We start from the raw sequence: 23,107 nt of genomic DNA, 5'->3' as shown, positions 1-23,107 counted from the left end.
AGAACACAAGAGACCAAGGAAGACCAACAGAGGGGCAGCCGTGCCACCGTCCCAGAAAGAGCTGAGGAGAGTCCCAGATGAGGGGTCACCCAGCAGCCACGGAGCAGAAGCCAGGGGGGGCTGCAGTGACGTGCCCGTGAGCTCCGCCGGCAGCCAGCTGTGCCTGAGTGACCGAGCCCCAGGCCGACAAAGCCCCAGACAAAGCTGATTCTGATGCGTCAGGTCCGCTCTGTGTTTACGTCTTTGTGTGGAATCCGTGTACGTGCTCTCACTTAATGTGTGGTGGTTGTTGAAATAGTTTTGTGAGCTTCAATTTGAGATTCTGGCGTTTCTGACAAAACACAGTTATATTTAAAAGTCAATTCAGGATTTAATGAATTGATATCACTTTATTCAAGCTACTCACCTCTCTCTATCCATCTGCACTTTCAACTGGACCACGGCCAATCAGAGAGGTCCCGCCCCTGACTATCTCTGATTGGATTAGTCCACGATAGGGACATAATGTGTGTCTGTTGTTGACCACACAGAGAGTTGCAGAGATTTTTTTTTTTTTTTTTTGCTACCCGAATATTTGGTCGCACCGGTGTGACCAAATATTTATTTTAGTCGCACCACTGAAAAATATGGTCGCACTCTAGAGCCCTGCTTGCACCTGCAATATTTTTTGCATGTGCTCAGAATAGTGGAACAAAAATAACGCCAATCAAATATTTTGTTTTAATCTGTAAAAAAATAAACAAAACAAACTAGTGTAAACTGTATCTACGTCGATGGATGAAATGTGTTTCTCATATATTTGACCTTATCATTATTGTTATTATTGTGAAATGAACATGAATGCAAACGTGATGAAATTATTCATTTTGGCTTTGTTTGTTAAACATGCTAAGTACAACTGTCAAGCTGTAAAACTGAAACAAATCTTTTCATTAAGTTTCCATCAACTGTGGATTTGTCATTCGAACCTCTGGGAAAAAACCTGATGTGAACAAACCAGTAAAACTGTTGATTTTTTGAGGAATCGCTGATTAATCTTGAATCGATGATTATGAAATGATTCTCACATATTAATAGTATGAAAACAATAAATTTGGACTGTCACCCCAGCAAAGAACTATACTGTACTATAGATGGATGCATTTAGATGCATACTGTGTTTTGGATACACTGTAAAAAATGGCAGTGAAAGTGACATAAAAAAACATGTAAAATTCCTACAGAAATGAATAGTAAACCCCAAAACACGATTTTTCTGTTTCAATCACAGTGGACTTTTGTAAACTATTAAACAGAATGTTTTTGTTATATTTACAACATCAATGTGTGATTATAATCAAATTTAACGAGCTCCTAGTTCAGTACAGCGAACGAACCAGCAGCACACACTCTCTGCAGAGTGGAGAGAACACGGAGCAGAAAACGAACTTTTACCAACGACGTGTTTAGGTCAAATCACAAATATACGATTTTAAGTGTATCTTTGACGATTTGTGGTTGTTCATCTGAAAGTTTGCATGGTGAGTTTAACATCTATGCTACTTTTTTTTCTAGACCAAAACATTACTAGCACCAGTTGATATTTAGACTAATACTTGATAACTAGGCGCTAGCAGCTAGTTCAGCTGAGAAGCACGGGCAAACTTATACTAAAAATGATCTCCTGCATCTTTTGTAAAGAGATATTGGTCACATTAAGAGGCTGTGTACTAGATTGCAGAGTGCATACGAATGAGCCTTGTTGTCTTTTCAAATGCGTTGTAATTGTAGTCAAACATTCACCACTTTGCTTTCAAGGAGCATTTTTATCATGTGTCCAATGCACCTGCACTTCAAGCTGCTCCTACAGCTGTTGTTGCAGATTTAAAATGTGCGGTTTCATTATGTGCTCGCCATTTCCACACAGTGAAAGAGCTAGTGTCTCACTTAACTGATCATATTGCAGAGGGCCAGTCTGTGTCATGTTCACTAAGTGGTTGTACGCATGTGTTTACAAAAAAGTCATCATTTACTTCTCACATGTGTAGGAAGCATGATGCATGTTCCCCAGATGGTATTAATGACATGTACAAGGAATCTCGCCCTCAGCCCCCAAATGACAGTACAGATTATTAAGAAAACACACATGAAACTAGGGCTGGGCTAGTTCACGGTAACACCGGTATAATGTTGGGCAACGATAGGAAAATGAAATATCGTGATAGAATTTGGGTAAAACGTGCATGTGCAGTGCCTTTGTTTACATACGCACATGGTGGAAAAATCATGGCGGCGATGCAGAATGAGAAGAGCGAAAGTGGATCCTTGAATGAAACGATGAACCAGAACTGGTTTGTTAAAATGCTGCAGCTTCACTGGTGTGGAACTGGTTTAGCTTTCGTCCGTCAGATACACAACAAAGCACTAGTTTTGGTAGCGCATGCTAGCGGGCCGTCGTTATTACTGTGTTGTTTGGAAAATACGGCACACTTAAAATCAATCCTTTGATTTTTCTTAAAATCGACAGAGCCCCTTATAATCCCGTGTGCCTTATGTATGAACTCTGGTTGTGTTTACTGACCTCGAAACGATTTTATGTGCACGGCGCTCGAAAATCTGTCAAATGTTTCAGTACGACTTTGCTAAGCTACGAAGCCGCACCGCTTGATGGATTGTCGGAGCATTACGGCTGTCGTAGGTGGAGCCTCGCGGAGTGATACGTACTGTGCTTCAACATAATATTACCGTATTGTGTGTGTATAACCTCTTTTTAAGTTTTGTGGATATTATACATGGTTATGCTGAGGATATGTATCCTGATAAATATTTTTAAGTCATATCGCCCTGCTCCAGTTTGCAGCACGTGTTCGAAATAAACGTGACCTTTCACCAGCAGCCTGGCTGTGATATTCTTTTTCCTCTAAAGATCATCATACTACTTATTATAAAGAGTATAATCAGTACGTAGTTTTAGTTTGCATTATACTTCTGAATTAAAAAGTGTGAAAATCATTAGATTCATTAGATAGGTTTGTGTTATCCTATACTGTTGATTTACTGTGAATGAATTACTCTGTGACATGTCATACTGCTGAGGTAAGAAGAGAATATTGTGTGCAGAGAGCACAGAGCACATTCAGCTTCACCCCCACCTTTGTTGGAAGCAGAAAAACAGGGAGCCAAGGTCATAACTCAGGCTCACTGACAGTTAGAAAGTATGTGATGTTTAGGTTTTTACCTGTGGGGGCCACCAGAGGCTATAAGAGTTTGAGTAACCCTCCACCAGTTTGAGATTTTGCTGTGACCCTCTTCATGCATGTCTCCCCATCCGGATGGTTTGTGCTCATAAAGTGTTGAATTGTATGGAATAAAAGATTGCTGATTGAGCATTTATGCACCGAGTATTGTCCTTCCTTCAGCCCAAAGATTGAAAGAATTGGGAGGATTTAACAATAGTATATGTCCTAATAAGGTTGCAAAAAAAACGGTTCTTATATCTCTAGCTGTGTTGCGTGTATGGGAACATTGAAGTGAGATCTGTGCTCTGTGGTATTCAGCATCTCTCAGGGGCAAGCGGAAAGTGGTGTCCCCATAGTCCACCACCTGGGCTGGTTTGGAAAAAGTGTCCTTACAATACATGACCCATCTGTTTGGAGCTGACTCAGCAACCTGTAAGCAGCTACACTGACCTCCACAGAGGTGTTTTTACGTGATTCTACGAACCAGAAGAACCTAATTGAGATACTTGGATTAAATACTCGATGTGAAGATTTCAACAAATCATCACAGCCACATTGATGAAAAATATCTGAAAGGTAAAACCCTGACGCTGGTCTGAATCACAATAATTCAATTCAATTCAATTTTATTTATATAGCGCCAAATCACAACAATGTCGCCTCAAGGCGCTTCATAGATACAGAGAAAAGCCCAACAATCATATGACCCCCCTATGAGCAAGCACTTTGGCGACAGTGGGAAGGAAAAACTCCCTTTTAACAGGAAGAAACCTCCGGCAGAACCAGGCTCAGGGAGGGGCAGCCATCTGCTGCGACCGGTTGGGGTGAGAGAAGGAAGACAGGATAAAGACATGCTGTGGAAGAGAGACAGAGATTAATAACAGATACGATTCAATACAGAGAGGTCTGTTAATACATAGTGAGTGAGAAAGGTGACTGGAAAGGAAAAAACTCAATGCATCATGGGAATCCCCCGGCAGCCTACATCTATTGCAGCATAACTAAGGGAGGATTCAGGGTCACCTGGTCCAGCCCTAACTATATGCTTTAGCAAAAAGGAAGGTTTTAAGCCTAATCTTAAAAGTAGAGATAGTGTCTGTCTCCCGAATCCAAACTGGAAGCTGGTTCCACAGAAGAGGGGCCTGAAAACTGAAGGCTCTCCCTCCCATTCTACTTTTAAATACTCTAGGAACAACAAGTAGGCCTGCAGAGCGGGAGCGAAGTGCTCTAATAGGGTGATATGGTACTACAAGGTCATTAAGATAAGATGGGGCCTGTTTATTTAAGACCTTGTATGTGAGGAGCAGGATTTTGAATTCAATTCTGGATTTAACAGGAAGCCAATGAAGGGAAGCCAAAACAGGAGAAATATGCTCTCTCCTTCTAGTCCCTGTCAGTACTCTTGCTGCAGCATTTTGGATTAACTGAAGGCTTTTCAGTGAGTTTTTTGGACATCCTGATAATAATGAATTGCAGTAGTCTAGCCTGGAAGTAATAAATGCATGAACTAGTTTTTCAGCGTCACTCTGAGACAGGATATTTCTAATTTTAGAGATGTTGCGCAAATGGAAGAACGCAGTCTTACATATTTGTTTAATATGTGCGTTGAAGGACATATCCTGGTCCAAAAATGACTCCAAGGTTCCTCACAGTGTTACTGGAGGCCAAGGTAATGCCATCCAGAGTAAGAATCTGGTTAGATACCATATTTCTAAGCTTTTCAGCGCCGAGTACAATGACCTCAGTTTTATCTGAGTTAAGAAGCAGAAAGTTAGTGGCCATCCAAGTCTTTATGTCTTTAAGACATTCCTGCAGTTTAACTAATTGGTGTGTGTTATCTGGCTTCATGGACAGATAGAGCTGGGTGTCATCTGCATAGCAGTGAAAATGTATGCTATGTCTTCTAATGATGCTGCCTAGGGGAAGCATGTATAATGTAAACAGAATTGGTCCTAGCACCGAACCCTGTGGAACTCCATAATTAACCTCAGTGTGTGAAGAGGACTCTCCATTTACATGCACAAATTGGAGTCTATTAGATAGATATGATACAAACCACTACAGTGCAATACCTGTAATACCTACAGCATGTTCTAATCGCTCTAATAGAATATTATGGTCAACAGTATCGAATGCTGCACTAAGGTCAAGAAGGACAAGCACAGAGATGAGTCCACTGTCAGAGGCCATAAGAAGATCATTTGTAACCTTCAATAAAGCTGTTTCTGTGCTGTGATGAACTCTGAAACCTGACTGAAACTCTTCAAATAAACCATTCCTCTGCAGATGATCTGTTAGCTGTTTGACAACTACTCTTTCAAGGATTTTTGATATGAAAGGAAGGTTGGAGATTGGCCTATAATTAGCTAAGACTGCTGGGTCTAGAGATGGCTTTTTGAGTAAAGGTTTAACTGCAGCCACCTTGAAGGCCTGTGGTACATAGCCGATTATTAGAGATAGGTTGATCATATATAAGATCGAAGAATTAATCAATGGCAGGACTTCTTTGAGCAGTTTTGTAGGAATGGGGTCTAAAAGACACGTTGATGGTTTGGAGGAAGTAATTATTGAAGTTAACTCAGAAAGATCGATTGGAAAAAAAGAGTCTAACTTAACATCAATGGAACTAAGAGTAGCTGTAGATAATATTAGATCTGTGGGATGATTATTGGTAATTTTTTTCTCTAATGATAAAAATTTTATTTGTGAAGAAGTTCATGAAGTCATCACTAGTTAACGTTAAAGGGATGGTTGGCTCAACAGAGCTCTGACTTTTTGTCAGCCTGGCTACAGTGCTGAAGAGAAACCTGGGGTTGTTCTTTTTTTCTTCAATCAGTGATGAGTAGTAAGCTGTTCTGGCTTTGCGGAGGGCTTTCTTATAAAGCAACAAACTATTTTTCCAGGCTAAATGATGATCCTCTAAATTTGTGACACGCCATTTCCTCTCCAGATTACGAGTCATCTGCTTTAGGGTACGTGTTTGAGAATTATACCACGGGGTCAGGTACTTCTGATTAGAGACCTTAGTTTTCACTGGAGCTACAGTATCCAGAGTCGTACGTAGTGAGGAGGTGAAATTATTAACAAGATAATCGACCTCTGTTGGGGTAGCGTTCAGATAGCTGCTCTGCTCTGTGTTGGTACAGGGCATTGACGATGATAACAGTGGCTGGATTATATTCTTAAACTTAGTTACAGCGCTTTCAGAAAGACATCTACTTTGATAAAGTCCACTCTCCACTGCTGCGTAATCAATTATTGTAAATGTAAATGTTATCAAGAAATGATCAGACAGGAGAGGGTTTTCAGGAAACACTGTTAAATGTTCAGTTTCTATGCCATATGTTAAAACAAGATCTAGAGTGTGATTAAAGTGGTGGGTGGGTTCTTTTACATTTTGAGAGAAACCAATTGAGTCTAATAACAGATTAAATGCCATGTTGAGGCTGTCATTTTTAGCATCAACATGGATGTTAAAATCACCCACAATAATTATTTTATCTGAGCTCAGAACTAAATTAGATATAAAGTCTGAGAAATCAGACAGAAACTCTGTGTAAGGCCCAGGTGGACGATAGATGATAACAAGTAAGACTGGTTTCTGAGTTTCACAGCTGGGGTGGACGAGGCTAAGCATCAGGCTTTCAAATGAATTAAAAGTCTGTCTTGGTCTTTCATTAATTAATAGACTGGTGTGAAAAATTGCTGCCACACCGCCCCCCTTGACCTGTGCTTCGAGATTTCTGGTAGTTAGAATGACTCGGGGGGTGTTGATTCATTTAAACTAACATAATCATCCTGCTGCAACCAGGTTTCTGTAAGGCAGAGTAAATCGATTTGTTGATCAATTATTAAGTCATGTACTAACAGAGACTTGGAGGAGAGAGACCTAATATTTAATAATCCACATTTCACTGTTTTACTCTTTGGTTTAGATGTGGATACTGTATTGTTCTTTCTTTGTGATTGTTTAAGTTGTTTGTTGCTGGTTTTTAGTTTGTTTTTTGTCTTTTTGGAAGCAGACACAGTCTCTATGGAGATGGGTTTTTGGGGGGGTAGCAGGAGGAGAGAAGCTGCAGAGAGGCGTGTAAGACTGCAACTCTGCTTCCTGGTCTTAAATAAATGACTTAAAGTAAAAATAGGGCTTCACATGGAATGTTACATGGAATGTAAATGGAGCTGGCTCCAGAGAAAAGAGGTTAAAAATATTTAACCAACTCAAAAAACTACAGGCAGATGTTGTCCTTTTACAAGAGACCCACAGACCTCTTAGAGGTTCGAATGAACTTAAAACACCTGAGTTTCCTAATGTGTTCTCAGCTTGTTATAATTCTAGACAAAGGGGAGTAGCAATTTTAATCCATAAAAAAATTAATTTCACAGTACTCGATACAGTTATAGATCCAGAGGGCAGATTCTTAATCATTAAACTATCTATACTTGATAAAAAGCTATGTATTGTAAGTGTATATGGTCCAAATGTTGATGATCCCTCATTCTTTCACGGTTTTTTCAGTGCACTCTCTGAACACTTAGATGGCACACTTGTGCTTGGAGGCGACTTCAACCTTGGACTGAATGAAGAAATGGATAGGCTCAATACAGCAGGAACTCAGCGTAATTGGCAGTCCACAAATATAATCAAACAGTATATGAGCGACTTTGGTCTTTGCGATGCATGGCGCTCCCTTCACCCCACCAGTAAGGAATATACTTTTTTTTTCACATGTTTATCACTCCTACTCTCGTCTAGATTATTTTTTGGTCAGCAGCTCACTGCTGAGTGACGTTTCAGACACTGAGATTCACCCTATAGCTGTCAGCGATCATGCTCCTGTATCTTTAACACTAATGCACAAGAATAATACTATGCCAAGTAAAAACTGGAGATTTAATACATCACTGCTTAAAGATGAAGACTTTATTAAATATTTTAAAAAAGAGTGGACTTCATATTTAGACTTTAATGACACTCCCGGAACATCAGCTTCTGTTTTATGGGAAGCAGGGAAAGCTGTGATGAGAGGTAAATAATTTCTTTCTCATCACATAAAAAGAAAAAAGAAAACAAAAATATTCAGGAATTAGAAAAAACATCAAATCACTAGAAGAAGCCTACGCGTCCCACCAAGATCAGGAAACATTGAACAAATACGCAAAACAAAACTAGAATTAAATGAGATAATTGATAGAAAAACAAAATTCTTAGTACAAAGATTACGCTTACAAAATTATGAACATAGTAATAAATCCGGTCAATTTCTAGCAAACCAGCTAAAAATAAATAAAGAAAAAACAACTATATGTGCTGTTCAAGATTCATCTGGGAACACAATATATGAACCGAAACAAATAAACAACATTTTCAGGGATTTCTATAAAACGTTGTATTCACCACAAATAAACCCATCTAAAAAGGAAATTGATCAATTGTTAGACAACATAACTCTCCCAAAATTATTAGACTCTCAAGCAATGGCACTGGATTCGCCACTGACATCAGGTGAACTCCAGGAGGCCCTGATAAGTATGTCCAATAATAAGGCTCCAGGTCCAGACGGCTTTCCTGCAGAATTCTACAAAGAATTCTGGACGATTCTAGCACCAGTTTTTTACAGAACGTTGTTAGAAATCAAAGAAAAGGGCAGACTTCCATCAAATATGAATTCTGCAAACATTAATCTCCTGCTAAAACCAGGCAAAGACCCTGTATATCCCTCAAGCTATCGTCCAATATCCCTTATTAATGTAGACCTCAAAATAATCTGCAAAGCTCTCTCGAAGAGACTAGAGAAAATAACCCCCCTCTTAATTCATCCTGACCAAACTGGTTTCATAAAAGGTAGGCACTCATCAACAAATACACGTAGATTACTTAATTTGATAGACTACTCATACAGTAAAAACCTTGAAACTACAATATTTTCCTTAGATGCAGAAAAAGCGTTTGACAGAGTTAACTGGAAATTTCTATTTGCAACTTTACACAAATTTGGTTTTGGATCTTCTTTCATCAACTGGTTAAAAATATTATATAATTCCCCAACAGCTTGTGTCAGAACAAATGACCAGACATCCTCCAGTTTATGTCTCCTGAGGGGCACCAGGCAGGGATGCCCACTCTCCCCTTCACTGTTTGCAATTTTTATCGAACCACTAGCAGCAGCAATTAGACAGAATTCAGCAATTAAGGGCATAAAATGCAAGAACGTAGAACATAAAATCAGCCTTTATGCTGATGATGTGTTACTCTTTCTCCAAAATTCACAAACCAATATCTCTGGGGTGATTGAATTGATAAACTCTTTTGCAAGAATATCAGATTACTCAATTAACTGGTCAAAATCTACAGTCCTTCCTATTAATTGCTGCTTCCATAATTCCTCTTCTACTCCACTGCAATCGGGAAATATAAAATATTTAGGTATTAATATTTCTCCCAAGCTTGCAGATCTAACTAAATTAAACCATAGCCCACTATTAAAGAAAGTAGAAGGTGATCTGGCTAGATGGAAATGTCTACCCATATCACTCATGGGAAGGGTTGCTGCTATAAAAATGATGGTATTACCAAAAATAAATTATTTATTCTCAATGATCCCAACTAAACCGCCGCAAGATTGGTTCAGATCTCTAGATTCATATATGTCCAAATTCCTTTGGAAAAATAAGCCCCCACGTATAAGCTTAAAAACACTACAAAAGACCAAGGATAAAGGAGGATTAGAACTACCTAACTTTCAGCACTACTTCTTAGCCAACAGGCTTCAGTTTATCTCAGGATGGCTAAAACATACCCTTTTAGATGAACCTTGGCTAGATGTAGAACAAGCACTTTGCAATAATCTAGAGATTTCAGATCTACCATTTATCAGCTCAAACATCCAACGACATGAATGCTTCAAAAGCATCAACATCAGCTCTTCTCTGACAGCATGGTGGGAGTTTCTGAAGTTGACAGAGTCTTCATTAATCCCATGCAAACGTACACCTATCTGGAACAACCCTGACATATTACAAAACAATAATATGATAAACTTTTCAGATTGGAATGGTAAAGGAATCAAATATGTAGAACATATACTAGAAGGAACAGAATTTATTTCATTTGACAGACTAGTTACACAATATGGGATCAACAAGAAAAGATTTTTAGAATATCAACAAATTAAATCCATAATAAAAAGAAATTTAAACCGGGTCAAGTTGAACTACAAACACCACCAAGTGTGGTTCAATTTTTTTACTCTTAAAACCCCCAAATTACTATCCAAAATATACAGAATGCTTTCTAAAACAGATGAATCAATATCACTTCCTATTGCAAAATGGGAAGCGGATTTATCAGTTAACTTAGACCAAAACTTCTGGTCTCAGATTTGCTTAAAAACCTTTCATCTAATCAGAATCCCAGTCTTCAATTAATTCAATACAAAATACTACATAGAGTGCACTATACAGGTCATCGGATGTTCAAGATGGGCTTTGCATCTACCAACAACTGCTCACACTGCCAAACCAATTCACCAGACAATTATATCCATGCTCTTTGGTTCTGTCCACCAGTTCAGAAGTTTTGGCGCGAGATATGTGAAGACTTATCAAAGTGTCTGAAATGTAACATTCCAACTTCCCCCTTAGTGTGTTTGTTGGGCAGCTTAGATAATGTCACTTCAGAAAAGAATATAGCCCATATGGTTTTCACTGCCCTATGCATAGCCAAGAAAACAGTCCTCATGAACTGGAAAAATAAAAACAATCTTAATTCTAACCAATATAGAAATTATCTATTAGATTACATTAGTCTTGATACAGCCTCTGCCACCACATCAGATCAATCGCTCTGGGCTCCTCTGATCAGCTCCATCACCTAGTGGGGGTGGGGGGTCATATTTTGGTCTCGCCTTCACTGTTGTGATTGGTGTGGGGGTAGGGTCAGGCTTAGGGCGTCGGGGGGTTCCCCGGGAGCATCTTCCTTGGGGGGCTCAACCCGGGGTAGCGGTCATGGCCAATTAGGGGCTCTGTTGGCTCTTAGGTGACGGTTTCCTCGTGGCTACGTGCAGCGGGGCTAGGGGAGGGTCTGTGCTGACGGACGGGGGTTACTGACCTGGTAGCCTGGCTGCCCCTGGGTGGATCCGGGATGGGCGTGAGGTTCTGGGGGCGCTCCGGCTCTGGCCTGGGGCCCTGGCCGGGCCTCGGGGGCCTGGGTCCTGGTTGGTGTGTTGCCGGGGTTGTGGGCCGGTGGGTATATGGGGGCCCACCACTGGCGCAGGGTGCTGCCGGTGCGCCGAGCCACCTGGGGGGCTCTTCAACTGGTGGGGGGGGGGGGTTGTCACATCTTGCAGGAGCTTTCCTCTCTCAGGAACTCTCTCTGCAAGAGGGGGAGATACAGGAGAGGTGGAGGAAGATCTCAGCCTGGGAGTCTATTGTCTTATGTAGTCTGGAAGATGAGTGGATGATGGGGGGGGTGCAGTTTTCTCTGTGGTGGGGTTGGGTGGACTGCCCCGGGCTCTGTGGGGCCGGGCGGCGCCGCTGCACTGGGCCCCGGTTCGGATGGGCCTGGGCCCCCCTTCCCTGGCGGGTCGCGGAGTATGGGGGTGCCTACTGGGGTCAGCGGGGGAGCTGGCCCCAGGGAGGGGTCACTTGCCCCTCCCTTCCTTCCCTCCCCATCTCCAGCTGCCTCCCTCTTCCTGCTCCACCACAACCACCCACACATGCAGGGCCTTGGAGTAGGGGTGTGTCACCAGGGTGCAGAGGAGGTAACCCCCCCCCCACCCCCCCGGTCCCCTTCTGGCTGCCTCTGCCTCAATTTTATCCCGCAACTTAGACATTCACATTACTCACACTCTCATTACACATACATATAGGATCTTGGGGGTGGGCACGCTACACGGAATCCCAATTACCATCAGGGTGTACACCTCACCCCTGGCGTCGTTGCCCACCTCTCAATTTTAAATACACGTAGACATTGAGGGCTAGCAGGAGGGACTATGCGCTTACCTGCTGCTCTCTGGCAGGTAGCTCCATGCCCTCCTGGGTTTTAAATGCACCTTAGAACACACATACATCAACACTACAATGAGCGGGTGGAGGGAGGTTAGGAGTCTTCTCTCGCCCTCGTTCTCTGCGGTCTGCTGGAGCAGGGGGGCTAGGAGGAGGAGTTGGCCGTCCGACTGGGGTCCGGAATGTGGGGCCTCCCTGCTGCTGCGGAGTCGGGGCGGTCTGCTTCTCCCCACCGCAGGGAAAAGGGTAACACAACCTGGGTCTGGGTGCAGTTCCCCCCTCCAGGGGCAAGGGTACCTAGACCCGGTTCGTAGAGTACGCTTGGGGAGTGTGATTGTGTGTACAGCGTCTCTTTATGTCTGTCTCCACGTTGGTTGAGTGTGGAGTAAGTGCATATGAGAGCATGAGGGTGGGAATGGATGTTTGTATCTGTGTGTGCCTGTATGTCTGTGTCCATATGTCAGGTTGGGTATCAGACGCCACCTCGCTGAGGACAGCTCAGGCCCTCCAAGGTTTGGAGGCCTATCTCCCCCCACCACTTCCCCTGCCGGGGGCGGACTCCCTCAGACATCGGTGCGTTGGTGGTTCTTTGTGTCCGGGGGTGGGCGTCCGGGTACACACCGGCTCACTCCTTGGCGGCTGCTTATCGGGGCCTGGAGCCTGGGGCTCGCTTGGGCCACTTCGGAGGTGGGGTGCCCCCGGCCTCTCGGCCTGGGGCTCGGTCACTCAGGCACAGCTGGCTGCCGGCGGAGCTCACGGGCACGTCACTGCAACCCCCCCTGGCTTCTGCTCCGTGGCTGCTGGGTGACCCCTCATCTGGGACTCTCCTCAGCTCTTTCTGGGACAGTGGCACGGCTGCCCCTCTGTTGGTCTTCCTTGGTCTCTTGTGTTCTGAGGGCCTCTGGATGTCTGGAGTTTTGATCTCCTCCATACCTGCTTCATGCCCTGGAGGACGGGGCAGTGGCCCCCCACACCCTCTAGCAGATCATTACATGAGGGAACCTTTTAAGAAAACAAGCGCGTCCATGCTCACAGGTGTACACACGGGTGATCACACACACAAACTACACCCTTTTTGGCTCCTACCTCAATGCACACTGTGCTGTCGATCTTATGTGCTGCACAATAATGTTTAATATTTAGTATTTACTGTCATATTCCCATATATCATTGTGATGTTGTTTATTGTATTACTCTCGTTTTCTTCTGCTTGTTTTCTTTTTTCTTTCTCAACAGGTGATCCAGGTGATCGATATATGTATTTTTTTTTTTTCTGCTTATTCTGTTGGTTTTTGTTTTTTGCCCTTCTCCCCCGTCCCTCTTCTCAACTGTTTTTCTTTCCCTCTTTCTTTCTCCCTTTTCTTTCCCCCAGTCAAGTCTGTCCCGTATTCAGCAAGTGAAAATAAAATAAAGAATAAAAGGTGAATCAAATGGACCATTAGGGCAAAGCTGGGATGGTCAATTTGGTAAAGAAAATCCGTTGGGCATCTTTCTTCGCCTTTAGACAATAATTCTGATGGCAAAAGAGCCAAACGGGACAGGCAAGAAAAAAAAAAAAAAAAAAAAAAAAAAAATAGGGCTTCAGGTTTTTAAGGTGCTTTACAAAGTTAGCAGACACAGAGCAGCTCTTCATTTGTACTTAGTTATCACCCACCAACTCCACTTTTCACTCTGTGTTCTGCTCTCCAGCTATGAAACAAAGAAATATAAGCTCTTAAGCTGATTAATGATCCACTATGCTCACCACCTTGTCTAATAGATGTTTCTTCAGTGGTTATTAGGGCCATTCTGCTAAAACAGCTACCTGCTGTGTCAGGTACAATCTGTCAAGGTGTGACTGAACTGAAGCTGTAAAGTCATAAAACCAAACCAAGATAATACTGCAATGCTCGACTGTTTATCAGTTATCAGCTCTTAAATTGTTTTATTAAGGCATTTTATTACGTGAACATAAAGGTCTTCATTCTGGCTTCAGGATCTGCCAAAAAAACAAAAACAAAGCCTTAATGCCAATATCCATAACTAAACTAAACAGAGCTGGCAGAAAGGAAATATTTGCAGATCATTTCCCAGACAGTTATAGAGTGTATGTCTATAAAGAGATGTGCTTAGACGATAGACTGCATAAAACAAATGGCCACACCTTCTGAGTTAAACTGCCTTAAACTTAGATTGTTTCTATGGGATACTGCTGTCATTATAAATGTATAAGTTCATGGAGAAATTCATGTCACCTGTTGTCCATGCTGCAATGTTAAATTTCTGTATATATGATTATGGTATGAAATACATTTCTAGCATTAAATTCTAGTTTCAAATCCTATTAGTTTGGATTTTTATCCCGTAGACTTGAGTTTCCCTTAGTACCTATAAGGATGCTGAAACAGGATGTGCTTAGCAGTGAACCTACCTTGTGATTGACAGTTAGGTACCACATAAATATGGCCAAGTCTGTCTTTTATGTGCACTCAGTGTCTTTTTTATAATCTTAGCTAAAACAACTTTGACACATAGAGGAGCTGGGGCTCAAAGAAACCAAAAAGCACCCAGAAGTAGTTTGAAACAAAATAACAATCACACTCACATGATACTGCCAAAAGTATTTGCTCGCCTGCCTTCACACACATATGAGTTTAAGTGACATCCCATTCTGTTGATGTCGGCTCTGCAGCTGTAACAATTTCAAGTCTTCTGGGAAGGCTTTCCACAAAGTTTAGGAGAGTGTTGACCATTTTGACCATTCCTACAGAAGCGCATTTGTGAGGTCATAAACTGAAGTTGGATAAGAAGTCCTGGCTCACAGTGGCTGCTCTAATTCATCCCAAAGGTGGTCTGTCGGGTTGATGTCAGGACACTATGTGGGCCAGTCAGGTTCTTCTGTACCTCGTCGATGGGCCTGGCTTTGTGCAGTGGTTTACAGTCATGTTGGAACAGAAAGGGGCCATCCCCAAACACTCCCCTGCACCCAACTTTGAATTTGGTACAACCTAGTCAGACGAGTACTGTTCTGCTAGCTCATCCATTGGATTGTCAGATTCAGAAGTTTGAATCGCCACTCCAAAGAGCACATTTCCACTGCTCAAGAGTCTTGTGGCAGTGTGCCTTACACCATTTCATCTAAGGCTTTGCATTGTAGTTGATGCTGTAGGATTTGGATCGAGCTGCGCAGCCATGGAAACCTATTTCATCTAGTTTGCTATGCACTGTTCTAGAGCTTATCTGAAGCCCACATGAAGTCTGTAGATATCATGATGAACCAAAACGTGATGGATTGTCAGTTCTTGCAGGTGCCTGGAGGAGAGGTAAACTGAACTACAGCAGTCTGATAATAATTTCACAACTAACCTGAACGATATCTCTCTCAGTCATCTGCCTGGTTTGTTGACATAATAAAAGAACACCCTCTGTGCAAAGATTAGTATCCAAAGACCTTTCTCTCCACCCACTTTCTGACAATGATGCCAAAAGTTAAATGAGCAAGATATGTTGGTTCCATCCAAAAAGCACCAACTTGAATTTACTCTTGGATTGTACATGTGTGATATGATTGTTGACGTGCTATATCGTGTCACAGTCCTTTTGCAATAATTACCTGGAAGCCAACAAGATTGAAGCAAAGAAAGGAAAAAAGGACTGAACTGCAAGTCAGCATCAGAACTGGATCCTCAGCAAAATAATTTCCTCCAGTAAAGTAAGAAATGTCAGATTCTGATTTCCTGAGTATTACTGACATTGTTCAAACATTAAGAAGGCTATTTAACACAAATTCCTTGGATAAACTCTGTGGGTAACTTTACACTGTTTATCCACATTTTCCTGCAGAAAATATTCCAGTTATTACATATACATTACTTCTGTGTACTTTGCTCTTACTTGTTTATTGAACTGTATGTTTCTATACCTTTGACGTTCCTCTTTCCTGATTGAAATTTTAAATTTATTTACACAGTATTTTATGTTTATTAGATTATGTAGCACATGACATTAGACAGTTTTCCTGATATCTTATAAAGAAAGTAAGATGTTAGAATGATGAAAGCACTGGAAATTCTGTTTTGTCCACATGTGCACTTGTATGTACACTAAAGCATTTGCTATTTCAATTCACATAACTTTTCTTTCACTACAAATATTTCTTAGAGATTCTTCCAAACATTTATAGTTGGAAACAACTAATCACTAGACTTTATGTGTTTGTTTGTCTCTTTACCTCTCAGGAATCTTTATAAATTAACTGTAACTTATGTCAGGATCTTCCTACTATTCATTGCAACAAACACTGCAAAAAAAAAAAATCATAATGAATATCTTCTCATTTGTTTAATGCTGATGTCAGAAGAAATGTGAAAATACTGGAAAAAGTCTTACTCTGTTTCAGAGAATGGTCACTCATTAAGCAAAGAAAACATCTAGGAGTCTGCTGAAACTGATATAAAAATCCGATCCATTATTAAAACCTGGAAGGATCCACATAACTCTTCGCTTAACCATTGCTATGTTTAACTGTGAAAGTAAGATAGTTTCCACATACATAATGCAGAGCATAGTCAAGAAACTGGGATATATTATTTTTCTCACTTCTACATTCACTACCAGGTGAACTGGTCACACAGCACAACGCTGCAACAAGAAATGAGGACTGTTTTCCAATCATGAAGTTCCTACTTTATAAACACTCCACCTGCCTTCCGAAGCCTGGTTACATCTTCGTATTCCTCATTGTGTTTGTCTTGATTCTGATTATATACATCGTGGACATTCTGGATGTGAGTTTTTTTTATTATTTGTTTTTGTAATTAATTTACTAGTTAATTTTCTTAATTTTAGTTACTTTCTCAAATCAGAAATGAGAAAAGAAAGAGCAACTAGCACAATTTAAAAAAAAAAGGGGGTGGGTGCATAATTTATTTTACAAAGACTCCTTTTGTAGCTTTGCTTCATTAGTTAATATAAGTGAAGTAGAAACTTTAAGCTTTAAAGACTTCAACCCTGAAGTTACGGAGGACCTCGAGTACCAAAATGAATTAACTTAATACATAATTAAATATTTGTGTTAATTAAATAAATATACAAATTATTCATTAGATGTTAATACAAAGAGTACTTAAAATTCAATAATAATAATAATAAAAAAAAAAATAATAATAATAATAATAATACATTTTATTTATAGGCACCTTTAAGACCCTCAAGGTTACCTTACAATAGTACAGAACAGTAGCAGTAATACAATAAAACGTGGCAAAATAAAGTTTAGGCATAATGTGAATAACAAAAAAACTAAAAAGCATGAAAGTATAAAAGCTGAGCAAGGTAAAAATGGACTAAGAAAGAATCAGGTGTATGAAATTTTGAATAGATACAATACAACTTTATTTGTATAGCACATTTAAAACCAGAGGTAGCCAAAGTGCTTCACATAATCCAATAAAATAGTAGTAAAGTACAAAGGCAGATAAGCTCGCAGGTGGGAGGCATTGATTAACGATTAAGTACGTAGATAAGCAAGCAAGACTTAATGATTAAAACAATAAAACAATATAAGCAAAAGAGAGGAAAGGGGAGGGCAAGAAGGTACACTTAAAAGGCCTGCTCGAGCCAGACACGGAAATGGTATGAGGGAGGTTATTCCAGAGGTTAGGTGCAACTGAAGCAAAGGCACGGTCACCTCTGGTTTTCAGCCGTGACCTAGGTTGCACCAAGAGCAATTGGTCAGACAATCTCAGTGTTCTACTGGGGGTATACACGCTAAGGAGATCAATAAGGTAGCTAGGTGTGATGTTATTTATGATTTTATAATTAAGCAGTAGGATTTTGAAATCAATGCTGTATTTAATTGGAAGTCAGTGGAGGCCAGTGAGAATTGGGGTGATAGACTCAAACCCTACGAGTACCAGTTAGAAGGCGAGCCGCGGCGTTTTGGACGAGTTGCAATCTATGACGAAGGGCAGAATGAAGCCCAGTGTACAGGGAGGTGCAATAGTCTAACCTGGATGTGACAAAGGCATTGATAAGCTTTTCTAGATCCTCATGTGGTAAGTATGTCTTGGCCTTAGAAATTAAACGAAGTTGATAGAAAGAAGATTTAATAACAGAGGACACATGTTTCTCAAACTTAAAGGAGCCGTCCAGGTAAACACCCAAATTACTTGCCGAATAGGAAAGATAATCAGCAAAGGGCCCGAGGACACCAGTTAGACGGGCTCTAGTGGTGTGACTGTCAAAGATTACAATTTCCGCTTTCTTGTTATTAAGGATAAGGGAATTGCTCAGCAGCCAGTCTTTAACTTTATTTATACAATCGAAGAAGCGAAGCATCAATGAAGTATCATCCTCAGTCAATTCAAAATAAATATGAATGTCATCCACGTAGCAATGATCAGAGAGTTTGTACTTTTCAATAATACGACCAACAGGTAACATATATAGAGAAAACAGCATAGGACCCAGCACAGACCCCTGAGGGACACCGCAAGTAACGGGGGCAGTGGAAGAGGAGCAGGTACCCATCGTGACAGAGAAGGACCTCTCCGATAAGTAGGATTTAAACCAACTAAGGGCCATACCCGTAATGCCAACCAGATGTTCAAGCCTCATTAAGTGGATATTATGGTCCACCACATCAAAAGCAGAGGACAGGTCCAACAAAACTAAGACCGCGGGGCACCCAGAGTCAGTAATTACAAGATCATTGAAGACCCTCAAGAGTGCCGTTTCCGTAGTTTGAACCCAGACTGGAATTGATCCCAGATGTTATTCGCATTCAGATAGGTTTGAAGTTGTGATAGGACTATCTTCTTGAGGATTTTTGACAGGAACGGAAGTTGCGAGATAGGTCTGTAATTAGCGAGGTTTGAGTGATCTAGGGAACGGTTTTTAAGAACAGGTTTCACTACGGCATGTTTAAAAGCAGCCGTAAATCTTTCTCTGTCACAACCCAGTGACAAAGAAAGATTGATTAGTGATAATATACAAGGCCCAATTACATTAAATCCCTCCTTAATAATGACAAATAACGTCAAAAGAACACAACCAAGAATAACCCTTAATACAAAATCAAACCAGCACAACTCAAAAATCCAATCAAATCATAATTTAGAAAAAACCCAAAACAGAAACAGAAAATGCTGGGTCAAAATGACCCAGAGCCGTGAAAATTAGATTGTTTACTTTTAGTTGATAACTACTTTGTAAGTGTACAGCATGCTTGCCTTACTGATAAAAAATATCTGCTGAAAAAAGTTAATAATCAAATATATATATGTATATATATATATATATATATATATATATATATATATATATATATATATAAAACTTCACACTTTTAGTGTACCTCATTCTCTCTTCTGTAGCTCGGCATTAGCTGTGCTGTTGTTTGGTTTTAGGCAGCTGGTTAAGAGGAAACTCAAAGTGATAGATTAAGGCAGCAGTCTTTACTCTTTTTGAAATTGGGTAATGGATCAAGCAAGGCTAAAAATGCACAGAACAGTATTATATGTATTTATTCCATGATTATTCTATTGAAAAACAAGCTGGCAGACAAACTGCATTAACCTATGAAAAACAATGAAAGAAGGGATACCTGCACAAAAATTATCTTTCATCATATTATGTTAAAAACTAAAGCTGAATTATGAATGAGTATATTTGCTATTTTTTGTATTTGCCACACAAATTTTTCAGTTTTGGGATCAACTGGACATCACCATCATCATCCCAGGAGCTGCCACTGTCACCCAACCTGCTGACATGTATTCTAACTTCTGCAAGTTAAAACCACTGTCCCCTGAGGAAGCTCTTGAAGAACACCTTGTACTAGAGTCCATCGCTTGGCCTAAAACTCCACCATTACCATCTCCTCTGAACAACACCAGTGATCCAGCCCATAGCACCTTCACCATTCTCCCAAGGAAGAGGGGAGAACAGTGGTACATAGGTGATAAACTGGAGGTTATGATAAAAATGTATGACTTCCAAGGCCATCCAAAGAAGTCCGGCGGAGATGTCTTACTAGCCCGGCTGCACAACTTGACTCTTGGTGCAGGTGCGGCAGGGCATATAACAGATTATCTCAATGGCACCTACTCTGCTGTATTCTCTTTACTCTGGGAAGGAAGTGCACAGGTTCAGGTAATGCTAACACTCATGTTGAATGTGATTGTAGGGACCAAATATGTCTGTGAAGGTTCTCAGTCATCAGGTCATCGTAGTCTAAGGAGCTTGGAAAGAAAAGCGTCTGGACTTCTTTAAGTTGCTTGAAGACGTTTCACCTCTCATCCGAGAAGCTTCTTCAGTTCTAAGGTCAAATGGTGGAGAGTCCCAGATTTAAACCCCATGGGAGTATTTGCCCAAAGAGGGACAAAAGGACCCCCGATGATCCTTTATCTAATTACATGAGCCAAGGTGTGAAAATGGGTGTGGGTCACAATCAGCCAGGGTTTCGGGTGAGCTCATTGTTTAACCTGGCCCCACCCTATCATGTGATTTCCTGAGGTTAGATGGCACAGGATGTGAGTGGGCGTTAAGGCGTCTGGGGAGGGAACTCAAAACTGGATTATAGATGGCAGACAGTTGGTGTCGTAAGCCACCGCCTCTGTTCAAAGATGGTCGCTCACAGTGGACATAGATGCTTCTTTCACTCCTCTTTCAAACCATCTGAAGGTTCTCAGTCACAGACATATTGCCTGTTTATTGGTCATAATATTGACATATTGGTCATCCATCCTTTTGTCCCACTTTGGGCGGATACTCCCACAGGGTTTAAATCTGGGACTCCCCACCATTTGACCCTGGAACTGAAGAAGCTTCTCGGATGAGAGGTAAAATGTCTTCAAGCAACTTAAAGTCCAGACGCTTTTCTTTCCAAGCTCCTTAGACTAGGGACCTCTTTCTTTCACTGTCTGTCCTTTTTTCAATCACTGGAAAATTTATCAAGGTTAAAGTCAAGGTCAAGCTTATAAAGTTTATTCAAGCTTATTTACACAGTGCTTAACAATGTGTTACGGCCCTAGCTGGGCCTCCTGAAACTGCCCTTGTGTGGGTGTGGTGTTTTCTCTCGGCCTCTCACTCTCTTGCTCCACCCCTCTGTCTCTCACTCTCCTCTCTCCCCAGGACACAATGCAACTAAAATAAATAAAATGCAAAACAATGCTGCAGTAAAATATTGAAAAATAAATAAATAAAATAAGTCAATAAAAACAACAAAAACAACAACTAAGGCTGTTAAACCAAACTGTTTAGGTTAAAGTGTGTTAAGCCAGACCATAAAAATGTGTCTTTAGTAACGATTTGAAACTTTCGAGTGAGCAGATCTAATATTGATAGCAGCATATAATATTAAAAGCGATATGGCAGCCTCGCTTCTGTCAGTCTGCCCCAGGGCAGCTGTGGCTACAACTGTGGTTTGCCTGCACCAGTGTGTGAATGTGAGAGTGAATGAATAGTGGCATTGTAAAGCACTTTGGGTGCCAATAAAAGTGCTATATAAATGCAATCCATTGTCATTATATTAAGTGGAAGACTCTTCCAGAGTCTGGGACCTGCCACAGAGAAGGGCCTGTCGTCACGAGACTTTAAGTTTGGTCCGTGGAATAGTTGAGGTTAGTTTTGACCTGGACCTCACGGTTCTTTCTGGAGCATAAATAAAAAGGGGCTCAGACAGGTAAGAAGGGGCTCAGCAGTTAAGCAATTTAAAAACAAAAAGTACAATTTTATATTGGATCCTGTAAGGAACAGGATGCCAGTGTAGAGAGGCCAAAGCTGGGGTGATATGCTCCTTCCCTTCAGTGCCAGTTAGCAGACAAGCAGCTGCATTTTGGACCAACTGGAGACGATAAAGAGAGGCCTGGTCCAAACCAAAGAACAGACAATTGCAGTAGTCCAGTCTGGAAGTAATGAACAAATGAATAACACATTCAAAGATATTAGCTGGAAGGTATGGCTTAACCTTGGCTAGCTGTGTCAGTTTTGGCCGGCGGTCACGGGTCACTTCCAATAAAATGGCACAAGACTGAAGTAAAATGTAACATCAAATAGAAGACTTTATTAAAGAGAACACATGTTGACACACCAACACACAGCAAAGACTCCAGCCCCTCTAAAAGCAACTGGCTTCCTTTTATACTCTACCTGACTTGTATTTTCATCCGTTTATCATCTTTCACTCAGTCATGTGGATTGAGAGAGTTATTGTTCTTCTGGTGGCTGTGGAACTATTACTTTTATCAAGGAACGGGACCGCGGCACATCTCCTACATGCATGGACTGTTTACTCCAGAGATGCCTGATGCCAGACCCGCAGAAGTACCAGCTGAAATTTGGAGAAAAACACATCGGGGATGCAGAGGTCAAGGACGGACGAGAAGAAAGAAGGTGACGGTGAGACAGCGGAGGCTCGAAGCGAGGGGGAGGTATAAACCGTGTCTGCCGTCTATTGTAATGGGAAATGTGCGATCGTTATCAAGTAAAATCGACGAGCTCTCAGCACTGGTACGGAGTCAGAGGGAATACCGAGAGTGTAGCCTGATGTGTTTCACTGAATCATGGATGCACCAGGACATTCCCGACGAGAATGCTTCCGTGGAAGGCTTCCACACTGTTCGGGAGGACAGGGACAGCATTGCTATTCAATTCAATTCAATTCAATTTTATTTATATAGCGCCAAATCACAACAAATGTCGCCTCAAGGCGCTTCATAGATACAGAGAAAAGCCCAACAATCATATGACCCCCTATGAGCAAGCACTTTGGCGACAGTGGGAAGGAAAAACTCCCTTTTAACAGGAAGAAACCTCCGGCAGAACCAGGCTCAGGGAGGGGCGGCCATCTGCTGCGACCGGTTGGGGTGAGAGAAGGAAGACAGGATAAAGACATGCTGTGG

At 41.3% G+C, this 23,107-nt stretch overlaps 1 long non-coding RNA gene across 1 annotated transcript in view; it reads left to right on the top strand.

Moving 5' to 3' along the window:
* Positions 1-7,300, top strand: part of LOC146498779 (uncharacterized) — a 319,599-nt gene extending 312,299 nt beyond the window's left edge. The window contains exon 2 of the long non-coding RNA XR_014870432.1: positions 7,041-7,300. This is a non-coding gene — a long non-coding RNA (uncharacterized LOC146498779). The remainder of the gene's footprint in view (positions 1-7,040) is intronic.
* Positions 7,301-23,107: the final 15,807 nt, after the last annotated feature.

Source organism: Neolamprologus multifasciatus, chromosome 17, assembly GCF_963576455.1.
Source record: "Neolamprologus multifasciatus chromosome 17, fNeoMul1.2, whole genome shotgun sequence".
NCBI lineage: Eukaryota > Metazoa > Chordata > Actinopteri > Cichliformes > Cichlidae > Neolamprologus > Neolamprologus multifasciatus.
The sequence above is the reverse complement of the archived record's forward strand: the minus strand, read 5'-3'. Positions and strand labels throughout refer to the sequence as shown.